The 23,296-nt window shown below is 35.0% G+C and overlaps 1 non-coding gene across 1 annotated transcript; it reads right to left on the reverse strand.

The window, feature by feature from the left end:
- Positions 1 to 10,864: 10,864 nt before the first annotated feature.
- Positions 10,865 to 10,937, reverse strand: Trnam-cau. Its single transcript has one exon. It is a non-coding gene; the product is annotated as a tRNA-Met (tRNA).
- Positions 10,938 to 23,296: the final 12,359 nt, after the last annotated feature.

Here is a 23,296-nt window from a genome sequence, read left to right on the forward strand (position 1 = left end):
CTCACGTTGTCTTAATTTCGCTTTGGTATCTTTTTGTAAACAACCCACATTTGATTAAAATTTTTATTGAGTTTGATTTGGTGATTAAAATTTTTAGTTTTTTTAAATAATTTAGTCTTTTGTGAATTGGAAAGTAATTTGCAATGAGTGGTTCAGATTTTGTATACATCGAATGAGAAGTTAGTCGTTTGGATTTATTGTTGACTTGATATTAAAACTGAGAGTTCGGCAGTTCAAGGGTAGGTTTTAATGATTTGACGGAGGGCAGGATAGCCCATGATTTGGATTTGACTTAGGGCAAGGAAGCCCGCGACTGACATGACAAGATTGATTAGAAACACGAGGACGTGTTAAATTCAGGACGGCCGAACTGTAAGGTTATTTTTAAAAATTGATTTGAGTTGTCAAAAATAATATAAAATTATTAATTTACCTAATGCAGGTAGTTTGATAAAATCGATATTTGGCTCATTCGATGTCATACAATCTGTTGCTAGGAGGCCAACAAGATTGAACTTGCATAAATACGGGTGTTTCGAAGGTTTTAGTTCAGTCTCCTTCCGAGATTCGGAGCGATATCGCATATTTTCGGTATTTGGATTGTGAACTGAATAATTAGATGTTGTGATAGCAATCACGCTCTAATTAAATTATTTATTTTGGCATTAGTTTGTTTAGATTAAAACTCTCGGATAACCTTACACATTAAACTTGTGTTTTTTTGTGTTGGTTTTGGAGAGGACATTCCAATTATTCGATAAAAATATTTAAATAATACCTGCTTTTCTGAGTGACGCCAATATTATAAAACTACTGTTTACTAAGCTATTGCACCGATCGCGAGCAATTTACTATTATCCATTGAGGAGTTCTGTTTGTGTCGAATTAAGAACCTTCTTCTTTTTCCTTGCTTTTGCGTTAGTGTAACATACAAAATACAACATAAATAAAATTATATATTTTATAAAATTTGTAAAGGCTTTTTAAATTAGAATAGTTTCTAGTTGGTAGTCTATCCTTGAACTTCATATTTCTGTCTTAAAATGTGTGCGTTTTTTGCAATTTGAATATTATTAGATAAAAAAATTATGAACAAATGAATAATAATTACTTTCGTGAACACTAAGCCTTAAAACACTACGCCCAGTTCAGTTCGGAATACACGAGAATATTTTTCGTCCAAAGCTTACGGCTTTTAGATTACTCCCTAGCCGCCGTCTAAGCATTAATACTAATGTTGGTCCGTTTATAAATGGCAAAATATTGCTATTTTTCAAAGTGATGATGTGTGTGATCATCATCATCAACCCATCGCCTAAGTCTGCCAATCCGCACTTGACCAGCGTGGCAGACTATAAGCTAAACCCGTCTCATTCTGAGAGGAGACCCGTGGTACGTAACACGTAGTGAGTCAGCGATGGGGTGTGATGGTGAGGATTTTTTAACCCCCGACCCAAAAAGAGGGGTGTTATAAGTTTGACGTGTGTATCTGTGTATCTGTCTGTGGCATCGTAGCGCCTAAACAAATGAACCGATTATAATTTAGTTTTTTTTTTGTTTGAAAGATGGCTTGATCGAGAGTGTTCTTAGCAATTCTATCATCCAAGAAAATCGGTTCAGCCGTTTGAAAGTTATCAGCTTTTTTCTAGTTACTGTAACCTTCACTTGTCGGGGGTGATATAAATTTTTAATTTACACTAGTTCAAAATGTAGTAAGTATCTAGAAAGCATAAGCTAAGTAAGCGTTTCCTTCGTTTGTTTTTACTAACATTATAATATGAGAACTCATCGAAGAATATCAAAAACACTCTCAAACAACAAAGTAAACATTATTATGAGATTTCTAGGTACTTACTTAAATGAACTTACAATGCATTCTTTATTTAACTCTTGTATATAAATAGAATTCTTTGTTTACTTTTCATAATTAGGTATTAAAACACTCGTGTGATACTGTTAAAAAACTCGCCAGCGGCTCGTTTTTTAAACTCACACTCATGTTTTTAATACCAATCATTTTGCAACCGTTTCATAAACTACTATAATTCTTGTTTGTAAATGTAATTCTTTGTTTACGTTTCGTAAGAAAAAATGATGAATTTTAAAATAGCTGTCCATTAAAGAAACCCGCAAAAATATTCGACCGAAATAATAATATTTTCACAGAGTAAATTGAAAATAGGCCATTAACCGTTCGAAATGATCTTACCACAGCGTCGGGTGGTGAAAGATAAAACACCTAAGAAACCAAATAACAAAAATAACGTGTACCAAATATAATCTTATTTATCGCAAGGGGACAGCCTCTAAATGAGATTCGATGAGCAAAAGGAGCACTTAACGCTTTGATGTCCACCCGGCCTCAGTCTCCCTTCATTTTGGTTAAGGGCTGTGGCATACATGGGTCTGTATCGGCCTTGCATTTTTGTGGCACTACATTGTATAGGATCCATACCAGCAGAAGTGATCAAAGAATTGAACATGAAATTTAGGTTATATTGAAATACGTTATATGTTATAACACTGATTGGTGACAGAAGGATTTGCTCGTTTCTTGCACAAAGGATCAGCCTGGCTGTCCAGTGTAGAAATGCAGCCAGTATTCTTGGCACCATTCTACGCAGGCATGATTAATCCAGTTATTAGATAAGGCTAGCTTTATTATTGTAACTTATAGTGTGCAGATCTAAGGACACTGGTCCTAAATTCTACAAAAGTCATAACCGACCATAACAAATGTGCTTATAGTCTGTCGGCTGATCGCAGATCACACACGGGAAAAAAAAAAATTTCATAAAATAAATAAAAATACTACTTGACACTGAAAGATTGATACTGCCGGTTACAAAGTTTATAATATTAAAAAAAATTAAATAAAAATTTAAGTATGTCCCAAAAGAAAAATACAACGTGTACAACGTTTAAGTCTCAGTATACATAAGTGAATACTCGCGAAAAAGATACAGGAGTAGGTACCTATATGAACCTGACTACCGACTTTTGTTATTTGGAGAGGCTCATAAGAGCTGAAGACAATATTCAGAATGAACAAGGGAACTGTTTCTTGTGAGAAACTGCAATGTACAATATTTTTTATTACACTTTCCGATATGTTTACAAATATTTATTTATCTTTTCACAACTTTGCTTTCACTGTACACCCTGCCTTACGTCACTTACATGTGGCGGAAATTTTCCTTCTTTGATTACAAGCCGGCCATTATACTTATTTTGCCGCTAATATATGATTTAGAGGGTTGTAATGCCACCTCACACCCTGTGCGGATTATTAGATATTATACCGAATATAGATACCGTAATAGATATGACTACTTACCACTACCCATATCACAAATACAAAATGTGTTTATTTGTTGGTTTGTTCATTCATTGGTTTGTTGGGTGTATGCCTGCCGCCTGGGATCGAATTCCGGACCCGCCGAACAGGAGGCCAAAGTGTTAACCACTAGGCCATCAGCGCTTTCAAAAAGCCCTTAAATAAATAAAGGAAAAAAAATCATTCACACAATAGAAATGTATCAAGACAGTTACATTTCTGTGATTCAATTTTCAAGTTGATGGAAGAAGCCAACACTTGGGAATCTTTCACCCATACTTGTTTGCATACAGACAAACAAAACACTTGGACCCCAATCACATAGCAGGCATTCCTCGGGGCTGAGCAGCGGGGAAATTACAGCCTCCGTCACTTCACAGATCGAAGCCGGTTTAATTAAATGCGAATCAAATTATCCAAGACGATCGTCTTGGATTGTCATGGATACACTACTAGTTGATATTACCACCTGACCAAAAAAAAAACCAAAATTTTCTCTTTTAAAAAAGAATATTAGCCATGCTAATCATGACTCCTCTTTCCCCTCCAATTAAGCGTACAGCTTGTGCCAGGAGTGTGTACGACAATAGTGGGTGGGGTTTGAACCGTCAACTTTTCGGAATTCAGTTGACTCCTCAACCGTTGAACTATCGAGGCTCTTACCCTTCGATTGGCCTCCTATTCGGGAGTTCATGGTACACACCTCTAACTTTTCGGAGTTAAGTGCTTTTAAAGTAATTGAATATATCTTGCTTTAATGGCGAAGGAAAACAACACGGGCAAACCTGCAGGCTTCAAAGTTATTCATAATGTTCTCAAAGGTATGCGAAGTCTGCCAAACCGCACTAGGCCAACGTGGTGGAACTATAGTCTCAGAATGCGAAAGGATCTTCTGATTCTGGGAGACGTGTGCTCAGTAGTGGACCGGCGATGGGTTGCAATAGGTATGATGATAATAATGACGAATATGAAGCTGTACAAAAAAATTAAATCAAGCAATAGCCTCAAAATGGCCTTGTATGACAGTTTATTTAATTCATTAGGTATATTTATATTTATTCATTAGGTATATTCTATATTCTATTCTAGTATATTATATTTTCATTAGGTATATTTATTATTACCCTAAAGTATATATATACCATATTATTTCAGCTTGGTTAGGCAACCTCCTATTTACCATAGAAGGTCAAAAATTAAACACTCCAATCTTATTTTAAAATGTCATACTTAGATACAGTGATAATTTAGAAAAACCTATAGAATCTGTTTATCAGTGATGGTATTAACAACTCACTATAAATAAAATCGTCAGTAGTGAATCAAGCGACGTCGGTTGTCACCTTCGATTCCGATTTGCATTCGATATGCGACTTAGCGGTGATCGACGTTTGTAATAAGTGTCTGATTGCGAATTAAATTATGTTTATTTGTCGTAAACTAGCGACGGATGCAGGGATTATACGGGGTGTTATAAAAAGGAACCCTAAAATTAGTTGGAAGCCACAAGCCTCACAAGCCTTTGAACAAAATCATTATGAATTCATTTAAAAAATATTATTTTCGTAAATAGCGTACATTTGCTGTGCCTTAATAGACTTAGACTTTCTTAAGTCACGCATATCGTATAGCTCGTGTTACTTAAATCCATATTACGTTTATCCGTGACTTAAGTTGCTTATTTTTACTCGGTGTATACCTAAATGTTTTATTGTAAGGTGCGAGTTAGCACCCGAGCGTAACCAGGGTGATAAAGTCGTGCAATAATAAATTTTTTAACAAGTGTAACAAGTGTAAATTAAAAATTTATAACACCCCCGACAAGTGAAGGTTACAGTAAGAACTAGAAAAGAGCTGATAACTTTCAAAGGGCTGAACCGATTTTCTTGGATTATAGCTAAGAACACTCTCGATCAAGCCACCTTTTAAACAAAAAAAACTAAATTAAAATCGGTCCATTAGTTTAGGAGCTACGATGCCACAGACAGATACACAGATACACAGACACACAGATACACACGTCAAACTTATAACACCCCTCTTTTTGGGTCGGGGGTTAAAAACGGACAACTTAAGTCACGGATAAGCGTTACTTAAGTGCGTTTTTAGTCACACAGTGCTGTGATATATATAGTTAGAATACAACAAATTACTCAAAAATTGAAGAAGCAACATTGGATAGAGAGAAAAGGTAGTAGGTACTAAAATCATGTATTAGACAAAGGTATAGGTTATCGCAATGATATAGGGGCATGAAGCTCAGACCTGACATGAATGCTAACTGACATAGTTAAATTAAATTATAAAGTAGAATAAATAATAATATCGGTAGGTACATAATCTCCATAATTAATCATACTAATCTGATCTTAATCAGACTGTAGCATCTTCATTTACCCACTATAGTAAAACAAATTACTTACTAAGTTCAGAGCTTAAACAACACAACTTTAACCCCTATAACATAATGTTAGAGTTCAGTTCATGAGTTTAGTTCAAAAATTTTATGAAATAGGTACCCAATCCGAGCACACAAGTTCTTAAACTTTCCGAGAGTTAGCAAAGTTATTAAAAAGTCTTGCCTTTGACGCGTATTGAAAGACTGCGCCAAAAATAACTGCCTTTCGTTGAACTTTTCCAAAGAAATCGCGCTCGCGAGACGGAATAGGAAATGTCTGATTGCTGTAGGTACTTAGTGCTTTAGGTCTTTGATATAACACTATAGGTTTTACGGTGTGGAAATCAACATTTTCACTGTTTGTATGATTGTGAGTTGGGCCTGTTATTTATTTATTTATTTAATTAATTAATCAAATAAATAAATAAATAATCAAAGTGTCAATGTTATCACGCTACATAGCAATATTGCGATCCTTTATCGAGGAAATATTGATGGTATTGACAGTATAACAATGTATTCGGATGTTCTTGAAATCCTAGTCCTATTGCGATCCTAGAATCGTACTAGGATTGATAGGTATTGATAGGGTTAAACCCCCCCCCCCCCCTCATGATTGCTCTTAGTGATAAGAATAATGTTTTTATAAAGATAAAATGAAAGAAAAGATAATATTCCGTGAGTCCGTCGTATCTTCCATAAATCCACAGTATCCTAGAGCTTCGATATAAATGTGTACCAGTCTGAAATAGATGTAGCGCGTTAAGGAGTTAGCCGGGGGCAGTGCTTCTTTTAAATGAAGAGGAAAATTTTAATTTCCTATCGCGTACCGGCGCTAGGGATGCGCCAGCTCAGGTATCGATGATTTTTTTTTCTAAACTTGGATTTTATTTACATTTTTTTTTAAATTATATTTATACTCATAAAAGAATTGAAATTGAAAGTAGTTTCATTACTTGCTGAATCTTTTTTCTATCGTTAATCCATTTCCAGTTCACACACAGTTCACAGTTTCACAGTTACGAGTAATTCATTTGAGGCAACTTCTGCACGTACGAGTATATTAACTTGTACATATTTATTTATTTATTTATTTATTTATTTAAACAACTTTATTGCACAAAAATACAAAGACAATACATACATACATAGTGCGGACATAGTGAAATAAAAATTGCTTGCACCAGGATCTGCTTTGTTGCTGAGTTGCTTCTACTTTGTACGATCCATTGCGTTCTCCTTCGAAGACTACGTGCATACATCTGCTTTAGCGATCTCAATCTATCGTTTCTTCACTGACCAGCGACTGGCGTGTCAAAATACCTCTCTCACGTAGTATTGAGGATGGCGCAGGCAAGATTAATAAATAATTCATTGAGAAAAATATTAATGAATTGGGATAAGAATAGTAATGAAAATATGTCCAGCCTAATAAAAATTCATTCACATCCTATATTTACTCAATCTATGCATGACCTTCATTTAATTTTATGAATGAACGGCCAAATTTAAACTGCTAAAAGAGAGGATGACCTCAGAGCAAGAGGTCTAGAATCAATTCGACATCAATATGAAATAATTGAATGATAACAATGTGGGACAAGTTTATCGAACAATCATGGGATGATGTCATATTGGTCATCGTCGATCTAAGAGTTTATTTCCATTGTATACTTAAGACACGATAAGATATCAGACGAGAATAATTATATTATTCACCTTCTTTTTGAGAGTGAAGCAGATTTCACTATTTTAAATAACAGTATAATAGATTAAAGTTGTCAAGCAAGAGTTTATTAAATTTCTTTATCAAAATATTGGAATAATCTTTAAAAAAATAAATGCTCATATTAATCGCATTGAATACCTGGTAGACTTCTAATAGGTAATAATTTACTGAGCCTGCACATTGTTACAAATTACTAAGCCTATTTTTTTTTAGTTCTAGTTACGTCTAGTTTTTTTGTCTGTAATAAAGAATTTAAAACCAAACAAAATAACGCAATATTTTATCAAACATCTTTACATAAGAACTTTTGTATGTAACCGGATAATAAGTACGTAGTGGAAACGCACATAAATAGATAGAAGAATTGATTGTATCGTATCGTGCACACATCAATTTGTGCATTTATTTATTGTGGACACATTGTTTCGCGATAGTGTCATCCATTTTATTGAAATTTACTGTTATAAATTACTGATATCAGAACTTACTACTGTTCTGACTATCTGATCGGGTCTCTTACTGACACAGACTAGATCAAGGTAGTTCTATGCATGGTTCGACCTAAAGGAAATGACTTTTTTTTTTCAATTATTAAAATTACGGAAATGATGCACAGTATAGCAATTTCTAACAAATCTATAAAAGAATTTTTCAATTTATTTCCAACTTGGCAATACTCTTACTGAGTTAAAACTTATTTTAGTGGCACCTAAAATTTAAAATTTAATACTTATGATTTTTAACTAAAATGAAATTTTTGACTGTCTTTACATTTTTAATCTATCCTAACAACAATGGCAATGTAATTATTGTAAATTTTATATTTCGTTTCGAAAACAGTAAATTCTGAGTTTCTGCCGTGGTTTCTATTAGTAGTCCCTTTTTCGAACAGAAATTCGAATCTTTGCCTATCCCTATAATTAAGTAAACTAAATAAACTGCGTTTAAATTTGAGTTTATCGACAAAACACATCAAAACGACACATCACTGTTCCTAACCTCCGTCGTTAAAAATATTGCTGTTTGAACGTGGAGTTCGCTTAGCGTTTTAATAAATTTGGAAAATTAAAGATTCATATCTGATGCCTTCACTAGTTAATACGCCCGGTCTCCCCCTGGCCCCTGATAAAGATGTTAATGTTGTATGAGGGTTTTAAAATGCAGCCGAGAGGTCTTTGTGAAAAACTAACAAATTTTTCTTCCGCCTCCTTCAATATTAAAATTATGAGTGTTAGGAAGAGCTCCTTTGAGGTTCTCGATTAAATCACTCGATTTCGATTCGAATGAAAATTTTGAAAGAGAAAAAAGAAAATAGATTTGAAAGAAAATAATTAATTGTCTAGTATTTTTTTTGTAATCACTACCCATATTGTAAATGCGAAAATGTGTTAGTTTGTTAGTTTGTTCTTCAATCACGTCGCAACGGAGCAACGGATCGACGTGATATTTTGCTTGGATATTGTTGAAGACCTGGAGAGTGACATAGGCTGTTTTTATCCTGAAAAATCAAACAGTTCCCACGGGACTTTTAAAGACCTAAATCTTCGCGAACGAAGTCGCGGGATCAGCTGGTAATTACTAAGTACCTATTAAGTATAACTTTTCTTTCAAATCCAGAAGGCAATATTGTTAGTAGTGAATATGAAGCATACGCTTGGAGGTGCCTCGCCTCGTCATAGTTGTCAATCGATAGACATCAAAAACTGGATATCGGTTCATGTCATCTGTTCACTTAGACTCCAAATGGTCTGTAGATGGTCCAAATCGCTATAGAGAGAATCTTGATGACGAATTGAAAGTCAGTCAGACTTCAGGCAATAAGCTTTATTTCTTTTAGAAAAAAATCTTATATTGAATCTGGATTATTATTCTTTCTCCGAAATCATTGGGCTAGATAAATATTCCAAAAGCATCAGAGAGATCTTCTCGATTGGAAATGTATTCTGAACCAGTGGTAAATCGATCCATTTGATAATTGAAAAATATCTGCAAAGTTTGATTGAATTAAAAATATTTCTATTCTATTGTATCTGTCTAATTGAATTATGGCAATATTTTATACTTAGAAATATATCCACCCTATGAAAAAAAAAAATATCACTTATTTAAGAATAAGCAAATATCTACGACAGATCCTTAAAAACGTCGGATCGAAGAGCCATCGAGTTGATTGCTTCATCTGATATTTATATTTAATTAGGAAAAAATTGGTTAAGTTCGTATTGGGGTCTCGAAAACAGGTTCCGCAGGTATTTTTTATGAATAGTACTTCATTGTACAGCACTACTTACTGGTATTTTTAGTAAAATTTTCTTATGTTTACGAGTTTATTAATAGGGTCTGAGACTGCAGTAATAAAATCATGTGAAGTTTTGTATAGCGGTAGTTTATGGGGCTAGAATTCATTATATTATGAGAAAAAATAAATAAAATATCATGATTAGATAATAGACCTAAAATATTGGGTCGAATTGAGAATCTACTTCTTTTATGATGTTGGCAAAATAATGTATTTATATGAATATTATTCAAATAGTAAGTTCACAGTAGGTAGATTCCTACGCCTGCACTATGATACAAAGTTTGAAGTGTTCATTTTTATTACTGGACCGCGTAACTCTAAAAACGCCCCGAGAGCTAATTATTTCCCCGCTTATCTTCCGGATGATTTATTCCGGAGTCTTGCTAATTTTTCAAGATCGGTTTTTTAATTATTACCGTCCCCAGTATTCGATTTATTCATTTATCTTGTTAATTAAATTAGGAGGTCCCTTCTAGGGAAAATACTGCAGCAAAATGTGTTAAAAGATGTCTGGATTATTTAGTATTATATAAACCGAAGGTCCATTGCATATTATGCATAATACATCCATATTCCATACTAGCTTATGCCCGCGACTTCGTCCGCGTGGAATGTCTGGATTATTTAGTAAGTATTATATAAACCGAAGGTCCATTGCATATTATGCATAATACATCCATATTCCATACTAGCTTATGCCCGCGACTTCGTCCGCGTGGACTACACAAATTTTCAACCCCTATATAAGTATGCCTTATTATGGGTAAGTAGTAAGTACCTATCAGTCTTATAATGACTGAACTTGTGAGATGGGTAGCTGGCTACTCACAAGACACATTGTCCAAAATGTTAGTGCTAGAGCCGGCAAGTGTTAAGGCTTTAACTTACTAACTGACTCATCGATGCCCTGTCCAAACCCTAGGAGCGAGAAAACTGATTTTTTGCATAGGATTTCCTTCATAATGTAGATAAGAAACAAGGTCGATTTTTGAAATTCTTATGGAATAGGGAATAAAAAGGATTCACATAAAACCGCGCGCAGGCGCTAAATATAGGTAGTTGATTTAAAATTGATCCATGATAAAATTAAAAAAGTTATGCCCCGGGTGAGGATCGAACTCACGACCTTAAGATTATGAGACTTACGCGCTGCCTACTGCGCTACCGAGGCTATGGGCTTAGCTACTGAAATACGTGTGAACACATTCTTATTATCTAGCTTGATTTTTCCATGAGATTTTCAGTTTTCAAACCCTGACCCAAATGAGGGGTGTTATAAGTTTGACGTGTGTATCTGTGTATCTGTCTGTCGCATCGTAGCGCCTAAACGAATGAACCGATTTTAATTTAGTTTTTTTTTGTTTGAAAGGTGGCTTGATCGAGAGTGTTCTTAGCTATAATCCAAGAAAATCGGTTCAGCCGTTTGAAAGTTATCAGTTATTTTCTAGTTACTGTAACCTTCACTTGTCGGGGGTGTTATAAATTATTAATTTACACTTGTTATAAATAACATTTGTATCTTATCCACTAGTATATAGAAATCGTTGCTGGAAACAGATGGATGTTTAAGTATGCAGCATACAACTACGAGCTACTCGTCTGGTCTTCTCGCTTCTACATGCAGAACTAAGTATCTACTTACTTACCAAAATTCGCTATAACAATAGGTGCCTTTATGAGGTATGGATAAAATCATGATCGTCGCCGTCATCGTCAACTGCTGGACATAGGTTTCTTGTAGGGACTAACTTACCATACGCCGCAGTCTTGCGCCGCCTGAATTCAGCGGTTATTTGCCGCTCTTTTGATGTCGCCTGTCCACTTTCTGTCAACACTGTCTGGGGTTCTGTCAACACTGCGCTGTCCGGTGCGAGGTCGCCATTTCAGCAACAAGCGAGGGTCCTACCCTTATCGGTTTTTTGGACCAAAATTGCGAAGCTGACTGCTGAAGTGGCAGTGGGGTGTGGCACGTAAAATCATGATCATTGTCATTTCACAGTCACGAAAAAAATGTAAGAAGTGTAAATGAATGAATAAATGAATATACTTTTATTGTACACCACAAAATTAATATAGAAAAATAACATACAAACCAAAACAAAACATAGGCAGGTAAGTACAATTTGGCGGCCTTATCGCTAGCGATCTCTTCCAGGCAACCAAAATGATGGCAAACGAGATAGCTATAGATATTAGAGGTAGATGGTGAAATTATATTATACATTCAAGTATATTAGTATTTACAATTTACGCGTACCAAATTAAAGTTGTACGATCCACAATTACAATTTGGTAAACGTAAATTGTAAATAATAATTGTAAATACGCATATTCAGCAATAAGTGCAAAAAGCCGCTCGACCGCAACTATTGGCGCGCGTGCAATTGACAGCGCCGCTCAATTTATGGCCCGCACTGTCTGCCGTGTGCGGTGCGAACCCTGTTACACTAGAAGTGGTAATATTTAAATATAATTTTTATGTTAGTGTTTCACCTACACTTCAAGGAAATTTCTAAATGATTTTTAAATACATATCGAAAATTGCGAAACCGGCAGGATTCGAATTTCGAACATGCGTCTTCTGGGTTCGTGCCCAACGCTCTGACCACCATGCCACGCTAAGTGTCGCTAATAGGCGGCACAGTGCTAAGTGAACATATTATATATAAATACTTTCGTCACTGGCAGTAAGCGAAACCGTGGCTTAGCGGTCAGAGCATTGGGTGCGAACCCAGAAGATGCAGATTCGAATCCTGCCAGTTCCACAATTTTCGATATGACGTATTTAAAATTATTTAGAAGTGGTAAGTTTAGTTAATTCATTTGCTCATAAAGTGCGTGCGGAAATAACATGCTAAGGATCTGGGAACCCACCGCATTATTAACCCCATAGAACTCCTGCCACTATGTGATTAATGGTAAAACCACGACCCTCAGCAATGAGGAGTATAAAGTACAAAGAAAGAAGCTTATAAAGTGGCTTATTATTACCTGACACTGTCACTGGACATCAGCGATATAGTGCCAACATAAATAATACAAGGGTGGTTAATAAAGGTATTACAAACGAGCTGACGACTGACGTTTGTAAGAGCCGTAAACGAGGATTTACTATCATGGCTTCTTTATGATCGCAAAAATTTCCAGAACTTAAAAGAATTCGGCCCAATACTAAAGAATTTCTAATATTAGCTTCCTTTTTGTGACAACTATTAAGCTCCTAAATTAATGTGCCCTCAGGAGACCAAAAACTGGAACGCATCATCAGTATTTAGGTCAGATCGCAGTCAGTGATCGAATAAAACATTTTCTAACATCATTAGTTTATCTTCTAGTCAGATATCAAATTTTATCATACAGGAATCCAATTACCAAGTATAATGCACATAGTTGTATATCATGGTCAAAATATACCGATTCCATTTTCGAATCATCTACGTAACGGGAGCGTTTAATTAATTCTCACATTGGAATAGTGTGAATTTTGACTGCAACTGAAGCCAACGGTTATTTGTTTGTCGTTTTAAATTAACGCCTGCCGTGTGCCGATCGAACGGGACGTGGGTTGGTTACCCCTGCCCTCGTTCGATTGTTTTTGTTTATTTCAATTTTAACACCATTTCGTTTTCATATTTTTTAATAGTTCTAAAAATGATGCCCGAGACTTCGTCCAAGTGGATATAAGATTTTTCAAAAATCCAGTGGGAACTCCTACCTCGGTATCTGCCTACGAGTAACTAGCAAAAGAATAAAAGGATTAAAAGGCCATGCTTTATTGCTATTATCTTCGTCAAAGATAAACAACGAAATAAACAACAAAAAATAATGAAAAACATTAAAAAAAGCTTTAGGTTTTATAGCCCTATTTTTTTTGTCAATAGGTTATGCCATAGTCTATGCCTAACGATGGCCAAGTGCGGATTGGCAAACTTCACACACCTTAGAGAACATTACGAAGAACTCTCAAGGATACAGATTTCCTCACGATGTTTTCCTTCACCGTCAAAGCAAGTGATCATATTTTAATTGCTTAAAACGCCTATCTAACTCCGAAAACCCTCCTCCAGAACCCCGGACGCTTTGAGTAAGAGGCCGACGTTTTAACTACTACTTACTCTCTTTTTATTTTGATGATGCCCGCGACTTCGTCCGCGTGGATTTAAGTTTTTTGAAATCCCGTGGGAACTCTTTGATTTTCCAGGATAAAAAGTAGCCTATGTGCTAATCCTGGATATTATCTATCTCCATTCCAAATTTCAGCCAAATCCGTCCAGTAGTTTTTGCGTGAAGGAGTAACAAACATACACACACACACACACATACAAACTTTCACCTTTATAATACTAGTGTGATAAGTTAGACCTTGACTGCAATCTCACCTGGTGCTAAGTGAAGATGCAGTCTAAGACGGAAGCAAACTAACCTAGAAGAGGTATGGCAGTTTTTTATACGGTTTTGTCGGAAACTAACCACGGCCGAAGCCTCCGACCAGACAAGACTATCACTATCACTGCTTTTCTATTTATCTATTATGTACCACGAGTATGTAACAAAAGAATAAAGATTACACCATGTTTTTATTGCCTCTAAATTAACAATCAAAGCGACTTCTGCCATTTGACACCGCCCGGCGCCATATTAAAAAGCGCTAAATCACCAGCGTCGATCGTAACATAGTTATGTCACCCTATTCCGCTCATTGCTATATTTAGTCAATGAATCGTCTGATATCAGGGTTCTAATAATAGAAAATGCATCACCGATCATGCATTGAACGTGTGATCGTATGATTTTATTGACAGTATGTACCGTTTGGTGTGTTTCAGGTTTGTAACTTTTGGTTGTGCATTAGGGAAATCTAACGCTTTCCAATAAAATGGTAAAAAATTATAAGTAAGTAGTTATGTACGTAAATAGCACGAATACTAACACCTTGTTTAAAGTAGAAGTATTTAAGTGCCTACACCTTTTAGGAGCTCCGTATCTACCTACTATGATCTGAACTCTGAAGATATATATGTATTTTAAGGTCTCAGATAGTCTAAATAAGATTAAGTAATCATTATTACACAATTTTTTATTTTATTTTTTTATTCACTATAGGTAAGCGCTTGACCACAATCACACCTGATGGAAAGTGATGATGTGGTCTAAGATGGGACGCGTTTACCTAGAAGGTGCCTATTCACTCTTGTTTTAAAGATACCGGGATTGTAATTGGTAGGAAACACTGATCGCGGAAGAGTATTCCAAACCTTAGCCATGCACAACAACAAACAAACACAACAAACAATTCACAAAGATTGCCGCATTATATCCAATTATTATAATTTCAAATTCTGCTGCGGTACACTTGAAATTATAATTAAAACTCTCAAACCTCACTCACTACAACTCACTATAGTTCTATATCCATAAAATATATTAATAAAACTGTATTAATAACTAACCAATGGGTTTTGAAGCTGGAATGGTAATGGGTGGAGCACATTTTTCGAAGAACCCCGATAGATCTTGGACATGCTGAAATCGCGACCTCGTACCGAAAAATTCAACGTTGGCAGATCCTCTACTAGGTGGACAGAGGTCATTAAATGAATCGTAGGGAGCCGTCGCTGGATTCAAGCAGCGCAAGACCGCTGCATGTGTAAGACCCTACAAGAGACCTACGAATCACACTAATATTATAAAGGCGAAAGTTTGTATGTGTGTGTGTGTGTGTGTGTGTATGTTTGTTACTCCTTCACGCAAAAACTACTAGACGGATTGGGCTGAAACTTAGAATGGAGATAGATTATACCCTGGATTAGCACATAGGCTACTTTTTAACCCGGAAAATCAAAAAGTTCACACGGGATTTAGAAAAACCTAAATCCACGCGGGCGAAGTCGCGGGCATCGGCTAGTAGGTAATATGTCGCACAGCGTAGATACGTCAATCGGTGAACGACGCGAGGATAGCGATAAATAAGTGATCATATTTTGAGGTAAAGTATAAAAATGCCGAACAGGAAACACGCCTTGCGTTGATAGTGATCAGAATTGACCCGTTACAATCAAGACGATCGAATCAAACGGCGCTGCCCACATAAATAACATAGTCCCTATTGCTATTCCTAGTTCTAGTCCTAGTTTCTAAAAATAGGTATAGGTATAAGGCCGTCGTTTAGGAATAATTGAGGTTAAAGCAATATCTAGATTTGCTATGGAAGCTACAAGTGATAGTCAAGTGAAAAAAAAAAAACACTGTTAGCCTAGGTGGTTAAGACATTGGCCTCCGATCCCGAGTGTTCAGTGTTCGATTCCAGGCATGCATCTCTAACTTTTCGGAGTTACGCGCGTTTTAAGCAATTAAAATACCACTTTTTAAGGATGAAGGAAAACTTCTTGAAGAAACCTGTATGCCTGAGAGTTTCTTTTTTTTTTAAAGAATATTAGCCCCACTAATCATGACTAATACTCCCCTTTCCCCTCCAATTAAGCCTAAAGCTTGTGCTAGGAGTAGGTACGACAATAGTGCAACGGGTGGGGTTTGAACCGCCGACCTTTCGGAATTCAGGCCGCCCCTCAACCGTTGAGCTATCGAGGCTTCATAATCGAGTTCTCCATAATGTTCTCAGAGGGGTGTGAAGTCCGTAGGTAAGTAAATCCGCACTTGACTAGCGTAGTGGACTATGGCCTAAAGCCTCATTTTGAGAAAAGGCCCTAATATACTACCTATAGTGATGGGTTTAGATATGGAACTATATTATTATAGTGATGGGTTGTTGATGATGGTGATGATGAATCGAATCCGAACTCGTTCAAGATATTTTAGATCGACTACTAAATTTTGAATTTCTCCCAAAATTGAAAACGGGCGATGAAAACATCGTATATTTATCGAAAAAGTTTGCCCCCGCCCAAAAACAAGTAACTTAGTAATTAAAAGTCTTCAGCGATCATAAATCTATAAGTTGAAAGATATTTTAAATTAAAATTCTCCTATCTACCCGGGATGATAATTCCGAGACAATGCTTCCGCTGGAAATAAGTATATCGAAAAGAAAAGGTGGGGACATAAATATTAAAACTTTTTTATAGATAAAGATTAGGTAGGTACCTACATTGCTAATCGGCCACTTATTATTTCAACCCCCTTATTATTGAACTACCTATATTATTATACCTATCTATTGATTTGTTGAGAGTGTTCTCTTCAGGTAAGTACTTAGCTTCACATCGCGTAGGTACCTATAACAGAATGCTATTTCAAATTTCAATCCAGATAAATACGGATTTTCTTATGAATCCGTATATTATGCGAATTAAAAGCCGTTGGAAGCCTGATCTCGCTCCGGTAGTATCAGATTGCCGTCCCATGAACTATGAAAGTGAGGGGATAAAGTGTTCGTGATGATTCAAAACTTGTGCACTATAATATTATTATCGTCTGCTAAGTTGCTTAATCTCCTCTCAGACGGGCTGCCGTTGAAGAAATTCATCATCATCATCATCATCATCAGCCTATGGACGTCCACTGCTGGACATAGGCCTTCCCTAAAAAAGAAGAACCGAAATGAATTATTTTCTAAATAAAACCTAAAATTACTTCCCTGAAGAAATTCGGTTAAAAGAAAATAATTAGGTACAAGCATTAATATAATTTTTGAATGTTGTTGCTAATTTAGTACCTGCAGGTAAATAGACACAAAACATAGACAAATTAAATCTTTGGACTAAGGGTCAGAGCAGCAGCTTTCGGTTAGCTATTATTATTATTATCCTAAAGAAAAGTTAAGACAATTTAAAGAAAACTTAAATGGAAATTACCTCCCTCTTAAAGTTTACTTTAGAACTATCAAAAGAGGTTTAAACTGAGATCATTGATTTTTTCAAGCTAGTACAATGTTTCCTCGTAAGATGGTGCTCACAACAGCGAATCATTTCAATTTTAAATTGAAGAATGATCACTGTGCAGCGTTTGAAAACTTTAAACATGAAATTTTATTTGGTTATAATTAATGATTAAATAAAAAATCTTTTGAATTTTTAAATAACAAAAGCTTAAAAGTAGCGCCACCCGTTGTGCGATCAGTGAACTGCATAATGCACCATTGACTCTTTCGATCGATCGAATGTTTTGATCTAAAGACAGATGGCGCAACTTTAATGAAAAAAAACCAGTCAAGTGCAAGTCGGACTCACACGTGAAGGGTTCCGTACCATCGGAAAGGATATTATTTTACAGCAAATGGCACTTTTAATTTTTTTTTGTGACGTAACCACAAATTCACAGATTCCGGATTTTTTAACTCCCAACCCAAAAAGAGGGGTGTTATAAGTTTGACGTGTGTATCTGTCTGTGGCATCGTAGCTCCTAAACTAATGAACCAATTTTAATTGTTTATTTTTTGTTTGAAAGGTGGCTGGCTTGATCGAGAGTGTTCTTAGCTATAATCCAAGAAAATTGGTTCAGCCGTTTGAAAGTTATCAGTTCTTTTCTAGTTACTGTAACCTTCATTTGTCGGGGGTGTTATAAATTTTTAATTTACACTTGTCCCTAGTGCTCTTTGCCAAACTTCATGATTCTAGGTCAACGGTAAGTGTCTTATAGGTTTTGGTTCCCTTGACTGGTCTTGGCCGACACGACAGACAGACTGACAGACGGTTGGACAAATCTAGCGCAAAATATCGCGGAGAAATATTATATCTCCAGAAATTGATTATGTAGGTAGATATCTTCTAAAACTACTTTTGTATAGAGTAAGTGATGGAAAGACCACCGGACCGCTTTTGGCTGCTGTCAACTAATTATGCAAAGAAAATCTCTAATCGAAACCCAAAGATGAGAAAGGATTACAGAAAATAATACCACAAAAATGATTTAGGTAGGTTTATTTCCAGGTGGGCATTTTTTATTAATCGGGCACAATCTTTGCTAAAATAGACTTACATTAGTTCTACTTAAAATGAAGTTTATTAAGAAAAAAGTCAATAAATCTTACATGATTTTTTTATTACAAGATCGTAAGGCATAAAACTTATCTAGGTATTTATTTAGGTAGGTAACTATTGATAACGCAAATACAAAATACGCAAAAACATTCAATATCACAAAATTATTGACAACTTCAGAGTTCATAAGATAAACTATTTTTATCTTTTTCAAAAATAATATTACCTATATTGAGGAAATCTATACTTAACACAGAAAAGATAGATAGATAGATAGATAGAAACACTTTATTGCACACAAAAACACAATATGTAAAGGATCACAACACAGAAAGAAGAAAACAGAAAAAACAATTGTGTGCAAAGGCGGCCTTATTGCTTGGAGCAATCTCTACCAGGCAACCTTTGCTGAAAGGAGAAGTGCTAGGGTTGGATAGTACCAAGTCACAAGGATTTTTTTTTAAAGATTTATATATACCTGAAAGGTTAAGATAACGGAATATGTTTTATCTCATAATATTCTTTTGACACAATAATATTTTTGGTGTCGCCACATCTTTATACTATTGGTATTAATTTAAGATAGATTTCCAGACTGACTGACTATATTTATCTACTTACATACACACACATACCCACCTACTTATATAATATTATCTACATTTTAAAAATAAAATTTTCTATTCATCTATGCGTACTATAACAATTATTGTAGACCTCAATATTTATTTATTATGCTTGACACTAATGAACTTGTTTCACACTCAACTCATTAAATTAACTATTATATTACAGTCAATCTTTAAAATAAAATATAAAATTGATATAAGAGACTCTAGAGATTGCAAATTGCAATGACATTCAGTATACTCAGTTGCTGCTAAGATTTTTTTTAATCTACTAAATAGTACATTCCTATTCTATGTTTTACTGTACCTATTATTGGTAATTTTAAATTTTCATCGAATGCAGGTATACATTACTTCAGAATTTACAGTGCAGCTTTTCAAAGTTAAAACATTTTATTATTTAAATTAACACTAGAGTTCCAATCATCATCTCTTATTAAATGCTTCTAAATTCCACCGTTTACTGCATCTTTCTTCTAAGTCTTACTAAAAATGTTCTCGACTCCACCAATTTTGTAATCAACTTCCATCATCAGAATTCATAACTCAGGCTCAAGTATTTAATGAGATCCTTCGAAAGATACTTTCCACTGTTCTGTCTTCTTCAGGTATTTTCAAAGTAGTTTTATCATCACAGTTAACTCTGCTACCTCTTTAGGAATTCTGTGTTTTACTAAAATCTTCATCCTGTATTTTACTAATCTCTTAATCTGATTTCAGATCGATATCTATATATATCACGGGCTCCTTTTGTAGTACTTTTCATTGTTCTGTTTTGACAGCTCCTGTTATCAAGCACAAGAAAATAATGCATTCATTCTCAGTATACTACTGTGCAGTTTTTTCTTAGATTGAACAAGGAATTCTGTCTTTTACTGTCCTCTCATCTTGGAGCTTCAGAATTGAAATTGCTAGAGAGGAGGCTACAATACCCTTTAGTGGTGCTTTCCATTGCTTTGACTGTTTTGCCTACTCCAGCTATTTGAGTTGGGTCTGAAGGGAAATGTTTGAGATACCCCAGTCGGGGAGTGAGGTGGTGTTGGTGGCATGAGATTTGTAGCCGGGTGGTAGACCTTCGCTGACATGGTCATTTCATCTGGAAAGAAAACAATGCGAAATTCAATTACTTAATTAATTTTTTTTTTACTTAACTTTTAATGGTGGGATTGATATAAAATGTAGTTTAACTTGGGGTAGATACTTAAAAAGTTAAGTTTTTTGACCAAAAAACGGTTTCGGTCGGACAATATTGAGATCTTAAAACTGTTATGAGACACATAAAATCAAACAGATAATAAAGTAAATAGTCTAAAGACTTTGATAGGTAAGCTATTGAATATAAAGAATCTCTTAACACCATGTTTTCTATGAAAATGCAATCATTTATTTTTTTGACCGACTTCCCTCAGATACAAGTGTAAATTAAAAATTTATAACACCCCCGACGATCCAAAGTATTTGAGTTTTCCAAAACATCATTTTCAAATAAATAATTATGTATTTAGGCAACGTCCATCTTGACAGCTTGACATTTGTCTATTGACATAATATTATGAACCTAACGGTTATCTAACCTTCTTTTCTACAAGAAAACTAGAAATGAGCTGATAACTCTTAAACGGCTGAACCAATTTTTTTAGATTATAGCTAAGAACACTCTCGATCAAGCCACCTTTCAAACAAAAAAAACTAAATTAAAATCGGTTCATTCGTTTAGGCGCTACGATGCCACAGACAGATACACAGATACACAGATACACAGATACACAGATACACAGATACACAGACACACAGATACACAGATACACAGATACACACGTCAAAATTATAACACCCCTCTTTTTGGGTCGGGGGTTAATAAAAATACGTACTATTTGAAAACGACCGGCTGTATGTCGATTTTGAGTTGTGGTCCTTTGATGGAGGCATTTTGGATCTGCAACAAAAGAAAATAAACTTTTTTAGACATCATTTTATCATTAAAACCATGTAGGCAATATAATTTACTTATGCTTATTCAAAATCAGTTACTTTATGGTAATTACAAATAGGTACGCAGGTAGGTACTTAATATGAAGTAGTTTGGATATGATGAAATTTATATTTTTTAAATGTAAACGTTATAAGTACCTTTTACAGTATCTACGTACTCAATAATAATTTAATTACTTCGTAAAGTACTGGATTTAGTCTTTCTGTATAATCATAACCAATTAGCATTAGTTACATCTACTGACGGTTTTTCAAAAGCGTCATCTCCTGCCATTGTTTGAAATTTATCTATTAAAGTGTTATTAAAAATTGCATCCACTTAATATAACTGGTCTGTGATGTACTAAGACAATTAATGAAGGTAATTTTTATGAGCTAGTCTTGAAGAAACTAAACGAAGACTTATAATTTCTGGGTTTTTCACCCACGTACAAACTGCAAGATGATGTTAACAAATGCAATCTGTACTTAGGTATTCAAAATGTGAAAAAGACTTAGGTATAGGTTAGGTATAGGTTAGGTGATATTTTCCTTTTGGTAAAAACGGAACAAAATCAAAATATTTTTATCAATCTAACAGTGTCGACAGAACTAAGGAGTTACGAGCAAACTTCCAAAGATTGCGATAACATTTATACCGATACTATGAACGGTATCTAAAACGCGTATCATAGAATTATTAATGGGACATCATCGACTGCTATCGCCCATAAGCCGGCAACATCACATTAATAATACACCATGCCTTTATCGAGAATTGTCGATATTTTATCCTGATTGGGGGTTTCTCGTTCAGTAGGAACTTACGCAAAAAATAAGTTATAATATCCACACAATAGTGGAATTCTATGTGAAGAATATTTGGATAGAGATAGTTAGGTACCAACTTATACCTATTAATACTAATCCTGAAGTTTGTCTGACTGCTTCTGTCTAACTATAGGTATGTATGTCTGTCTGTTACCTTTTTTCAAATTATTTAAACTTTTTTTGAATCTTCAGATGCATCTGCCACGGCCACTGCAAAATACACATTTAGAATGCCTTCCCTATTGTAAGGTTATTTTTAAAAATTGATTTGAGTTGTCAAAAATAATATAAAATTATTAATTTATCTAATGCAGGTAGATTGATAAAATCGATATTTGGCTCATTCGATGTCATACAATCTGTTGCTAGGAGGCCAACAAGATTGAACTTGCATAAATACGGGTGTTTCGAAGGTTTTAGTTCAGTCTCCTTCTGAGATTTGGAGCGATATCGCATATTTTCGGTATTTGGATTGTGAACTGAATAATTAGATGTTGTGATAGCAATCACGCTCTAATTAAATAGTTTAGTTTGGCATTCGTTTGTTTAGATTAAAACTCTCGGATAACCTGTACACATTGAACTGGTGTTTTTTTGTGTTGGTTTTGAGAGAACATTCCAATTATTCGATAAAAATATTTAAATAATACCTGCTTTTCTGAGTGACGCCAATAATTCAGAAGTGGGATGTGTCTCACGTTGCCTTAATTTCGTTTTGGTATCTTTTTTTAAACAACCCACATTAGATTAAAATTTTAATTGAGTTTGATTTGGTGATTAAAATTTTTAGTTTTTTTTTTAAGAATTTAGTCTTTTGTGAAGTGGAAAGTAACTTGCAATAAGTGGTTCAGATTTTGTATACATCGAATGGGAAGTTAGTCGTTTGGATTTATTTTTGACTTGATATTAAAACTGAGAGTTCGGCAGTTCAAGGGTAGGTTTTAATGATTTGACGGAGGGCAGGATAGCCCATGATTTGGATTTGACTTAGGGCAAGGAAGCCCGCGACTGACATGACAAGATTGATTAGAAACACGAGGACGTGTTAAATTCAGGACGGCCGAACTGTAAGGTTATTTTTAAAAATTGATTTGAGTTGTCAAAAATAATATAAAATTATTAATTTATCTAATGCAGGTAGATTGATAAAATCGATATTTGGC

The sequence above is a fragment of the Maniola jurtina genome, chromosome 13 (genome assembly GCF_905333055.1).
Source record: "Maniola jurtina chromosome 13, ilManJurt1.1, whole genome shotgun sequence".
In the NCBI taxonomy this organism is placed as follows: Eukaryota; Metazoa; Arthropoda; class Insecta; order Lepidoptera; family Nymphalidae; genus Maniola; species Maniola jurtina.